The sequence below is a fragment of the Symsagittifera roscoffensis genome, chromosome 1 (genome assembly GCF_963678635.1).
Source record: "Symsagittifera roscoffensis chromosome 1, txSymRosc1.1, whole genome shotgun sequence".
Taxonomy (NCBI): Eukaryota; Metazoa; Xenacoelomorpha; order Acoela; family Convolutidae; genus Symsagittifera; species Symsagittifera roscoffensis.
The window spans coordinates 50,459,885-50,472,562 of NC_087062.1; the positions used below are offsets into that span (position 1 = coordinate 50,459,885).

General features: G+C 39.6%; 4 non-coding genes across 4 annotated transcripts; all 4 read left to right on the plus strand.

The window, feature by feature from the left end:
- The first annotated feature begins 1,158 nt into the window (after nucleotides 1–1,158).
- On the plus strand, nucleotides 1,159–1,231 carry Trnaa-ugc (transfer RNA alanine (anticodon UGC)). The gene has a single exon. It is a non-coding gene; the product is annotated as a tRNA-Ala (tRNA).
- Nucleotides 1,232–2,038: 807 nt separating this feature from the next.
- On the plus strand, nucleotides 2,039–2,111 carry Trnaa-ugc (transfer RNA alanine (anticodon UGC)). The gene has a single exon. It is a non-coding gene; the product is annotated as a tRNA-Ala (tRNA).
- Nucleotides 2,112–5,116: 3,005 nt separating this feature from the next.
- Nucleotides 5,117–5,189, plus strand: Trnaa-ugc (transfer RNA alanine (anticodon UGC)). Its single transcript has one exon. It is a non-coding gene; the product is annotated as a tRNA-Ala (tRNA).
- A 5,451-nt stretch (nucleotides 5,190–10,640) lies between these two features.
- Nucleotides 10,641–10,713, plus strand: Trnaa-ugc (transfer RNA alanine (anticodon UGC)). Its single transcript has one exon. It is a non-coding gene; the product is annotated as a tRNA-Ala (tRNA).
- Nucleotides 10,714–12,678: the final 1,965 nt, after the last annotated feature.

Here is a 12,678-nt window from a genome sequence, read left to right on the forward strand (position 1 = left end):
ATTCTTCGACAGTTTTAAATCATTGGGATGTAGCTCAAATGGTAGAGAGCTCGCTTAGCATGCGAGAGGTACGGTGATCAATGCCTCGCATCTCCAACACTTGAGCCACTCATCAAATGGTAATCACGATCTCCAGATAATCTATTGCATATTGAAATTCCTAACAAATAGATTATCTGCGAACAAAAAGTAAAACTTCATAGTTGCTGACTATGCGAAAAAAAAATTCCGCGAGATTTTTATCAAATTCGGCGAGATTTGATAAAAAAAATTTCCTGAGATTTGTAGCGCAAATGTTAGTGCGCTCGCTTAGCATGCGAGAGGTACGGGGATCAATGCCCCGCATCTTCAAATTTAGAGCCACTCATCAAATGGTAATCACTATCTCCACATAATCTATTGCATTTTGAAATTCCTAATAAGTAGATTTTCTGCGAACGAAAAGAAAAACTTCATAGTTGCTGACTAAGCGAAAAAAAATTCCGCGACATTTGATAAATATGGGATGTAGGTCAAATGGTAAAGCGCCCACTTATCAAGCCAGAAATACGGGAGCACTACCCCGCATCTCCAAAGTTAAGCACATCGAGCATTTAATTAACTTTCTTCAGAAAACTACTGAATATTGAAATCCCATACAAGAAATACCTTCCCAGAAAATTCATAACCTCTTGTTTGCCGACTGAAAAAAAAGCTTCCTCGACGGTTCTAAACTGTGGGGATGTAGCTCAAATGGTAGAGCGCTTGCTATGCATGCAAGAGGTACGGGGAGCGATGCCCCGGATCTTCAAAACTAGAGCCACTCATCAAAAAGGTAATCACTATCCCCAGATAATCTATTGCATATTGAAATTCCTATCAAGTAGATTTTCTGCGAACGAAAAAAAAACTTCATAGTTGCTGACTGAGCGAAAAAAAAAATCCGCGAGATTTGATAAACTTGGGATGTAGGTCAAATGGTAGAGCGACCACTTATCAATCCAGAAGTACGGGGAGCAATACCCCGCATCTCCAAAGTTAGGGACATCGAGTTTTTAAATAACTTTCTTCAGAAAACTACTGAATATTGAAATCTTATACAAGAAATACCTTCCCAGAAAAGTTATAATCTCTTGTTTGCCGACTGAAACAAAAGCTTCCTCGACAGTTTAAAATTATGGGGATGTAGCTCAAACGGTAGAGCGCTGGCTTTGCATGCGAGAGGTTCGGGGATCAATACCCCGCATCTCCAAAACTTGAGTCACTCATCAAATGGCAATCACTATCTCCAGATAATCTATTGCATATTGAAATTCCTAACAAGTAGATTTTCTGCGAACGAAAAGAAAAAGTTCATAGTTGCTGACTAAGCGAAAAAAAATTCCGCGACATTTGATAAATATGGGATGTAGGTCAAATGGTAAAGCGCCCACTTATCAAGCCAGAAACACGGGAGCACTACCCCGCATCTCCAAAGTTAAGCACATCGAGCATTTAATTAACTTTCTTCAGAAAACTACTGAATATTGAAATCCCATACAAGAAATACCTTCCCAGAAAATTCATAACCTCTTGTTTGCCGACTGAAACAAAAGCTTCCTCGACGGTTCTAAACTGTGGGGATGTAGCTCAAATGGTAGAGCGCTTGCTATGCATGCGAGAGGTACGGGGAGCGATGCCCCGGATCTTCAAAACTAGAGCCACTCATCAAAAAGGTAATCACTATCTCCAGATAATCTATTGCATATTGAAATTCCTAACAAGTAGATTTTCTGCGAACGAAAAGAAAAAGTTCATAGTTGCTGACTAAGCGAAAAAAAATTCCGCGACATTTGATAAACATGGGATGTAGGTCAAATGGTAGAGCGCCCACTTATCAATCCAGAAGTACGGGGAGCAATACCCCGCATCTCCAAAGTTAGGGACATCGAGTTTTTAAATAACTTTCTTCAGAAAACTACTGAATATTGAAATCTTATACAAGAAATACCTTCCCAGAAAAGTTATAATCTCTTGTTTGCCGACTGAAACAAAAGCTTCCTCGACAGTTTAAAATTATGGGGATGTAGCTCAAACGGTAGAGCGCTGGCTTTGCATGCGAGAGGTTCGGGGATCAATACCCCGCATCTCCAAAACTTGAGTCACTCATCAAATGGCAATCACTATCTCCAGATAATCTATTGCATATTGAAATTCCTAACAAGTAGATTTTCTGCGAACGAAAAGAAAAAGTTCATAGTTGCTGACTAAGCGAAAAAAAATTCCGCGACATTTGATAAATATGGGATGTAGGTCAAATGGTAAAGCGCCCACTTATCAAGCCAGAAACACGGGAGCACTACCCCGCATCTCCAAAGTTAAGCACATCGAGCATTTAATTAACTTTCTTCAGAAAACTACTGAATATTGAAATCCCATACAAGAAATACCTTCCCAGAAAATTCATAACCTCTTGTTTGCCGACTGAAACAAAAGCTTCCTCGACGGTTCTAAACTGTGGGGATGTAGCTCAAATGGTAGAGCGCTTGCTATGCATGCGAGAGGTACGGGGAGCGATGCCCCGGATCTTCAAAACTAGAGCCACTCATCAAAAAGGTAATCACTATCTCCAGATAATCTATTGCATATTGAAATTCCTATCAAGTAGATTTTCTGCGAACGAAAAAAAAACTTCATAGTTGCTGACTGAGCGAAAAAAAAAATCCGCGAGATTTGATAAACATGGGATGTAGGTCAAATGGAAGAGCGCCCACTTAGCAAGCCAGAAGTACGAGGGGCAAAATTCCGCATCTCCAAAGTTAAGGACATCGAGAAATTAATTAAATTTCTTCAGAAAACTACTGAATATTGAAATCTTATACAAGAAATACTTTCGAAGAAAGATTTTAACCTCTTGTTTGCCGACTGAAACAAAAGCTTACTCGACTGTTATGAATCATGGGGATGTAGCTCAAAATGTAGAGCGCTCGCTTAGCATGCGAGAGGTTCGGGGAGCAATACCCCGCATCTCCAAAACTTGAGTCACTCATCAAATGGCAATCACTATCTCCAGATAATCTATTGCATATTGAAATTCCTAACAAGTAGATTTTCTGCGAACGAAAAGAAAAAGTTCATAGTTGCTGACTAAGCGAAAAAAACTTCCGCGAGATTTGATAAACATGGGATGTAGGTCAAATGGTAGAGCGCCCACTTAGCAAGCCAGAAGTACGGGGAGCAAAACCCCGCATCTCCAAAGTTAAGGACATCGAGCAATTAACTAAATATCTTCAGAAAACTACTGAATATTGAAGTCTTATACAAGAAATACCTTCCAAGAAAGATTTTAACCTCTTGTTTGCCGACTGAAACAAAAGCTTACTCGACCGTTATGAATCATGCGGATGTAGCTCAAAATGTAGAGCGCTCGCTTTGCATGCGAGAGGTACGGGGATCGATTCCCCGCATCTCCAAAACAAGAGCCACTCATCAAATGGTAATCACTATCTCCAGATAATCTATTGCATATTGAAATTCCTAACAAGTAGATTTTCTGCGAACGAAAAGAAAAAGTTCATAGTTGCTGACTAAGCGAAAAAAACTTCCGCGAGATTTGAAAAACATGGGATGTAGGTCAAATGGTAGAGCGCCCACTTAGCAAGCCAGAAGTACGGGGAGCAAAACCCCGCATCTCCAAAGTTAAGGACATCGAGCAATTAACTAAATATCTTCAGAAAACTACTGAATATTGAAGTCTTATACAAGAAATACCTTCCAAGAAAGATTTTAACCTCTTGTTTGCCGACTGAAACAAAAGCTTACTCGACCGTTATGAATCATGGGGATGTAGCTCAAAATGTAGAGCGCTCGCTTAGCATGCGAGAGGTTCGGGGTTCAATGCCCCGCATCTCCAAATCTAGTGTCACTCATCAAATGGTAATCACTATCTCCAGATAATCTATTGCATATTGCAATTCCTAACAAGTAGATTTTCTGCGAACGAAAAGAAAAACTACATAGTATCTGACTAAGCGAAAAAAAATTCCGCGAGATTTGATAAACATGGGATGTAGGTCAAATGGAAGAGCGCCCACTTATCAAGCCAGAAAAACGGGGAGCAATACCACGCATCTCCAAAGTTAAGGACATCGAGTTTTTAATTAATTTTCTTCAGAAAACTACTGAATATTGAAATCTTATACAAGAAATACCCTCCCAGAAAATTTATAACCTCTTGTTTGCCGACTGAAACAAAAGCTTCCTCGACAGTTATAAATCATGGGGATGTATCTCAAATGGTAGAGCGCTCGCTTTGCATGCGAGAGGTACGGGGATCGATGCCCCGCATCTCCAAAACAAGAGCCACTCATCAAATGGTAATCACTATCTCCAGATAATCTATTGCATATTGAAATTCCTAACAAATAGATTTTCTGCGAACGAAAAGAAAAAGTTCATAGTTGCTGACTAAGCGAAAAAAACTTCCGCGAGATTTGATAAACATGGGATGTAGGTCAAATGGTAGAGCGCCCACTTAGCAAGCCAGAAGTACGGGGAGCAAAACCCCGCATCTCCAAAGTTAAGGACATCGAGCAATTAACTAAATATCTTCAGAAAACTACTGAATATTGAAGTCTTATACAAGAAATACCTTCCAAGAAAGATTTTAACCTCTTGTTTGCCGACTGAAACAAAAACTTACTCGACCGTTATGAATCATGGGGATGTAGCTCAAAATGTAGAGCGCTCGCTTAGCATGCGAGAGGTTCGGGGTTCAATGCCCCGCATCTCCAAATCTAGAGTCACTCATCAAATGGTAATCACTATCTCCAGATAATCTATTGCATATTGAAATTCCTAACAAGTAGATTTTCTGCGAACGAAAAGAAAAACTACATAGTATCTGACTAAGCGGAAAAAATTCCGCGAGATTTGATAAACATGGGATGTAGGTCAAATGGAAGAGCGCCCACTTATCAAGCCAGAAAACGGGGAGCAATACCACGCATCTCCAAAGTTAAGGACATCGAGTTTTTAATTAATTTTCTTCAGAAAACTACTGAATATTGAAATCTTATACAAGAAATACCCTCCCAGAAAATTTATAACCTCTTGTTTGCCGACTAAAACAAAAGCTTCCTCGACAGTTGTAAATTATGGGGATGTAGCTCAAATGGTAGAGCGCTCGCTTTGCATGCGAGAGGTACGGGGATCGATGCCCCGCATCTCCAAAACTAGAGTCACTCATCAAATTGTAATCACTATCTCCAGATAATCTATTGCATATTGAAATTCCTAAGAAGTAAATTTTCTGCGAACGAAAAGAAAAAGTTCATAGTTGCTGGCTAAGCGAAAAAAAATTCCGCGAGATTTGATAAACATGGGATGTAGGTCAAATGGTAGAGCGCCTACTTAGTAAGCCAGAAGTACGGGGGAGCAATACCCCGCATCTCCGAAGTTAAAGACATCGAACAATTAATTAACTTTCTTCAGAAAACTACTGAATATTGAAGTCTTATACAAGAAATACCTTTCAAGAAAAACTTTAGCCTCTTGTTTGCCGACTGAAACAAAAGCTTCCTCGACAGTTATAAATCATTGGGATGTAGCTCAAATGGTAGAGAGCTCGCTTAGCATTCTAGAGGTACGGGGATCAATGCCCCGCATCTCCAAAACTTGAGTCACTCATCAAATGGTAATCTCTATCTCCAGATAATCTATTGCATATTGATAGATTTTCTGCGAACGAAAAGAAAAACTTCAAAGTTGCTGACTAAGCGAAAAAAAATTCCGCGAGGTTTGATAAAAATGGGATGTAGGTCAAATGGAAGAGCGCCCATTTATCAAGCCAGAAGTACGGGGAGCAATACCCCGCATCTCCAAAGTTAAGGGCATCGAGTTTTTAATTAATTTTCTTCAGAAAACTACTGAATATTGAAATCTTATACAAGAAATACCCTCCCAGAAAATTTATAACCTCTTGTTTGCCGACTGAAACAAAAGCTTCCTCGACAGTTGTAAATTATGGGGATGTAGCTCAAATGGTAGAGCGCTGGCTTTGCATGCGAGAAGTACTGGGATCGATGCCCCGCATCTCCAAAACTAGAGTCACTCATCAAATTGTATTCACTATCTCCAGATAATCTTTTGCATATTGAAATTCCTAACAAGTGGATTTTTTGCGAACGAAAAGAAAAAGTTCATAGTTGCTGACTAAGCGAAAAAAAAGTCCGCGAGATTTGATAAACATGGGATGTAGGTCAAATGTTAGAGCGCCCACTTATCAAGTCAGAAGTACGGGGAGCAATACCCCGCATCTCCGAAGTTAAGGACATCGAGCAATTAATTAACTTTCTTCAGAAAACTACTGAATATTGAAGTCTTATACAAGAAACACCTTCCAAAAAAAATTTCGCCTCTTGTTCGCCGACTGAAACAAAAGATTCTTCGACAGTTTTAAATCATTGGGATGTAGCTCAAATGGTAGAGAGCTCGCTTAGCATGCGAGAGGTACGGGGATCAATGCCTCGCATCTCCAACACTTGAGCCACTCATCAAATGGTAATCACGATCTCCATATAATCTGTTGCATATTGAAATTCCTAACAAATAGATTTTCTGCGAACAAAAAGAAAAACTTCATAGTTGCTGACTATGCGAAAAAAAAATTCCGCGAGATTTTTATCAAATTCGGCGAGATTTGATAAAAAAAATTCCGCGAGATTTGTAGCGCAAATGTTAGTGCGCTCGCTTAGCATGCGAGAGGTACGGGGTTCAATGCCCCGCATCTTCAAATTTAGAGCCACTCATCAAATGTTAATCACTATCTCCACATAATCTATTGCATTTTGAAATTCCTAATAAGTAGATTTTCTGCGAACGAAAAGAAAAACTTCATAGTTGCTGACTAAGCGAAAAAAAATTCCGCGAGATTTGATAAACATGGGATGAAGGTCAAATGGTAGAGCGCCCACTTATCAATCCAGAAGTACGGGGAGCAATACCCCGCATCTCCAAAGTTAGGGACATCGAGTATTTAATTAACTTTCTTCAGAAAACTACTGAATATTGAAATCCCATACAAGAAATACCTTCCCAGAAAATTCATAACCTCTTGTTTGCCGACTGAAACAAAAGCTTCCTCGACGGTTCTAAACTGTGGGGATGTAGCTCAAACGGTAGAGCGCTTGCTATGCATGCGAGAGGTACGGGGAGCGATGCCCCGGATCTTCAAAACTAGAGCCACTCATCAAAAAGGTAATCACTATCTCCAGATAATCTATTGCATATGAAATTCCTATCAAGTAGATTTTCTGCGAACGAAAAAAAACTTCATAGTTGCTGACTGAGCGAAAAAAAAATCCGCGAGATTTGATAAACATGGGATGAAGGTCAAATGGTAGAGCGCCCACTTATCAATCCAGAAGTACGGGGAGCAATACCCCGCATCTCCAAAGTTAAGGACGTCGAGCAATTAACTAAATATCTTCAGAAAACTACTGAATATTGAAGTCTTATACAAGAAATACCTTCCCAGAAAGATTTTAACCTCTTGTTTGCCGACTGAAACAAAAGCTTACTCGACCGTTATGAATCATGGGGATGTAGCTCAAAAGGTAGAGCGCTCGCTTAGCATGCGAGAGGTACGGGGATCGATGCCCCGCATCTCCAAAACAAGAGCCACTCATCAAATGGTAATCACTATCTCCAGATAATCTATTGCATATTGAAATTCCTAACAAGTAGATTTTCTGCGAACGAAAAGAAAAAGTTCATAGTTGCTGACTAAGCGAAAAAAACTTCCGCGAGATTTGATAAACATGGGATGTAGGTCAAATGGTAGAGCGCCCACTTAGCAAGCCAGAAGTACGGGGAGCAAAACCCCGCATCTCCAAAGTTAAGGACATCGAGCAATTAACTAAATATCTTCAGAAAACTACTGAATATTGAAGTCTTATACAAGAAATACCTTCCCAGAAAGATTTTAACCTCTTGTTTGCCGTCTGAAACAAATGCTTACTCGACCGTTATGAATCATGGGGATGTAGCTCAAAAGGTAGAGCGCTCGCTTAGCATGCGAGAGGTTCGGTGATCAATACCCCGCATCTCCAAAACTTGAGTCACTCATCAAATGGTAATCACTATCTCCAGATAATCTATTGCATATTGAAATTCCTAACAAGTAGATTTTCTGCGAACGAAAAGAAAAACTACATAGTTGCTGACTAAGCGAAAAAAAATTCCGCGAGATTTGATAAACATGGGATGTAGGTCAAATGGAAGAGCGCCCACTTATCAAGCCAGAAAAACGGGGAGCAATACCACGCATCTCCAAAGTTAAGGACATCGAGTTTTTAATTAATTTTCTTCAGAAAACTACTGAATATTGAAATCTTATACAAGAAATACCCTCCCAGAAAAATTATAACCTCTTGTTTGCCGACTGAAACAAAAGCTTCCTCGACAGTTGTAAATTATGGGGATGTAGCTCAAATGGTAGAGCGCTCGCTTTGCATGCGAGAGGTACGAGGATCGATGCCCCGCATCTCCAAAACTAGAGTCACTCATCAAATTGTAATCACTATCTCCAGATACTCTATTGCATATTGAAATTCCTAAGAAGTAAATTTTCTGCGAACGAAAAGAAAAAGTTCATAGTTGCTGGCTAAGCGAAAAAAAATTCCGCGAGATTTGATAAACATGGGATGTAGGTCAAATGGTAGAGCGCCTACTTAGTAAGCCAAAAGTACGGGGGAGCAATACCCCGCATCTCCGAAGTTAAAAGACATCGAACAATTAACTAAATATCTTCAGAAAACTACTGAATATTGAAATCTTATACAAGAAATACCTTCCCAGAAAATTTATAACCTCTTGTTTGCCGACTGAAACAAAAGCTTCCTCGACAGTTATAAATCATGGGGATGTAGCTCAAATGGTAGAGAGCTCGCTTAGCATGCGAGAGGTACGGGGATCAATGCCCCGCATCTCCAAAACTTGAGTCACTCATCAAATGGTAATCACTAGCTCCAGATAATCTATTGCATATTGATAGATTTTCTGCGAACGAAAAGAAAAACTTCATAGTTGCTGACTAAGCGAAAAAAAATTCCGCGAGATTTGATAAAAATGGGATGTAGGTCAAATGGAAGAACGCCCACTTATCAAGCCAGAAGTACGTGGAGCAATACCCCGCATCTCCAAAGTTAAGGTCATCGAGTTTTTAATTAACTTTCTTCAGAAAACTACTGAATATTGAAATCTTATACAAGAAATACCTTCCCAGAAAATTTATAACCTCTTGTTTGCCGACTGAAACAAAAGCTTCCTCGACAGTTATAAATCATGGGGATGTAGCTCAAATGGTAGAGCGCTCGCTTAGCATGCGAGAGGTACGAGGATCAATGCCCCGCATCTCCAAAACTTGAGTCACTCATCAAATGGTAATCACTATCTCCAGATAATCTATTGCATATTGAAATTCCTAACAAGAAGATTTTCTGCGAACGAAAAGAAAAACTTCATAGTTGCTGACTAAGCGAAAAAAAACTCCGCGAGATTTGATAAACATGGGATGTATGTCAAATGATAAAATGGTAGAGCGCCTACTTAGCAAGCCAGAAGTACGGGGGAGCAATACCCCGCATCTCCGAAGTTAAAGACATCGAACAATTGATTAACTTTCTTCAGAAAACTACTGAATATTGAAGTCTTATACATGAAATACCTTTCAAGAAAAATTTTAGCCTCTTGTTTGCCGACTGAAACAAAAGCTTCCTCGACAGTTACAAATCATTGGGATGTAGCTCAAATGGTAGAGAGCTCGCTTAGCATTCTAGAGGTACGGGGATCAATGCCCCGCATCTCCAAAACTTGAGTCACTCATCAAATGGTAATCTCTATCTCCAGATAATCTATTGCATATTGAAATTCCTAACAAGTAGATTTTCTGCGAACGAAAAGAAAACTTCATAGTTGCTGACTAAGCGAAAAAAAATTCCGCGAGATTTGATAAACATGGGATGTATGTCAAATGGTAAAATGGTAGAGCGCCTACTTAGCAAGCCAGAAGTACGGGGGAGCAATACCCCGCATCTCCGAAGTTAAAGACATCGAACAATTAATTAACTTTCTTCAGAAAACTACTGAATATTGAAGTCTTATACATGAAATACCTTTCAAGAAAAATTTTAGCCTCTTGTTTGCCGACTGAAACAAAAGCTTCCTCGACAGTTATAAATCATTGGGATGTAGCTCAAATGGTAGAGAGCTCGCTTAGCATTCTAGAGGTACGGGGATCAATGCCCCGAATCTCCAAAACTTGAGTCACTCATCAAATGGTAATCTCTATCTCCAGATAATCTATTGCATATTGAAATTCCTAACAAGTAGATTTTCTGCGAACGAAAAGAAAACTTTATAGTTGCTGACTAAGCGAAAAAAAATTCCGCGAGATTTGATGAAAATGGGATGTAGGTCAAATGGAAGAGCGCCCACTTATCAAGCCAGAAGTACGGGGAGCAATACCCCAAATCTCCGAAATTAAGGACATCGAGCAATTAATTAACCTTTTTCAGAAACTACTGAATATTGAGGTCTTATACAAGAAATACCTTCCATGAAAAATTTTAACCTCTTGTTTGCCGACTGAAACAAAAGCTTCCTCGACAGTTATCAATCATGGGGATGTAGCTCAAATGGTAGAGCGCTCGCTTTGCATGCGAGAGGTACGGGGATCGATGCCCCGCATCTCCAAAACTAGAGCCATTCATCAAATGGTAATCACTATCTGCAGATAATCTATGGCATATTGAAATTCCTAACAAGTAGATTTTCTGCGAACGAAAAAAACTACATAGTTGCTGACTAAGCGAAAAAAAATTCCGCGAGATTCGAAAACCATGGGATGTAGGTCAAATGGTAGAGCGCCCACTTATCAAGCCAGAAGTACGAGGAGCAATACCCCGCATCTCCAAAGTTAAGGACATCGAGTTTTTAATTAATTTTCTTCAGAAAACTACTGAATATTGAAATCTTATACAAGAAATACCTTCCCAGAAAATTTATAACCTCTTGTTTGCCGACTGAAACAAAAGCTTCCTCGACAGTTTTAAATGATGGGGATGTAGCTCAAATAGTAGAGCTCTCGCTTTGCATGCGAGAGGTACGGGGATCGATGCCCCGCATCTCCAAAACTAGAGCCACTCATCAAATGGTAAGCACTATCTCCAGATAATCTATTGCATATTGAAATTCCTAACAAGTAGATTTTCTGCGAACGAAAAGAAAAACTTCATAGTTGCTGACTAAGCGAAAAAAAATTCCGCGAGATTTGAAAACCATGGGATGTAGGTCAAATGGTAGAGTGCCCACTTATCAAGCCAGAAGTACGGGGAGCAATAACCCGCATCTCCAAACTTAAGGACATCGAGTTTTTAATTAATTTTCTTCAGAAAACTACTGAATATTGAAATCTTATACAAGAAATACCTTCCCAGAAAATTTATAACCTCTTGTTTGCCGACTGAAACAAAAGCTTCCTCGACAGTTTTAAATTATGGGGATGTAGCTCAAATAGTAGAGCTCTCGCTTTGCATGCGAGAGGTACGGGGATCGATGCCCCGCATCTCCAAAACTAGAGCCACTCATCAAATGGTAAGCACTATCTGCAGATAATCTATTGCATATTGAAATTCCTAACAAGTAGATTTTCTGCGAACGAAAAAAAACTTCATAGTTGCTGACTAAGCCAAAAAAAAATTCCGCGAGATTCGAAAACCATGGGATGTAGGTCAAATGGTAGAGCGCCCACTTATCAAGCCAGAAGTACGAGGAGCAATACCCCGCATCTCCAAAGTTAAGGACATCGAGTTTTTAATTAATTTTCTTCAGAAAACTACTGAATATTGAAATCTTTTACAAGAAATACCTTCCCAGAAAATTTATAACCTCTTGTTTGCCGACTGAAACAAAAGCTTCCTCGACAGTTCTAAATTATGGGGATGTAGCTCAAATAGTAGAGCTCTCGCTTTGCATGCGAGAGGTACGGGGATCGATGCCCCGCATCTCCAAATCTAGAGCCACTCATCAAATGGTAATCACTATCTGAAGGTAATCTATTGCATATTGAAATTCCTAACAAGTAGATTTTCTGCGAACGAAAAAAAAACTTCATAGTTGCTGACTAAGCGAAAAAAATTCCGCGAGATTTGATAAACATGGAATGTAGGTCAAATGGTAGAGCGCCTTCTTAGCAAGCCAGAAGTACGGGGATCAATACCCCGCATCTCCGAAGTTAAGGACATCGAGCAATTATTTAACTTTCTTCAGAAAACTACTGAAATACAGGTCTTGAGGTCTTGAATATTGAGGTCTTATACAAAAAATACCTTCCAAGAAAAATTTTAACCTCTTGTTTGCCGACTGAAACAAAAGCTTCCTCGACAGTTATAAATCATGGGGATGTAGCTCAAATAGTAGAGCGCTCGCTTAGCATGCGAGAGGTACGGGGATTAATGCCCCGCATCTCCAAATCTAGAGTCACTCATTAACTGGTAAACACTGTCTCCGGATAATCTTTTGCATATTGAAATTCCTAACGAGTAGATTTTCTGCGAACGAAAAGAAAAACTTCATAGTTGCTGACTAAGCGAAAAAAAATTCCGCGAGATTTGCTAAACATGGGATGTAGGTCAAATGGTAGAGCGCCCACTTATCAAG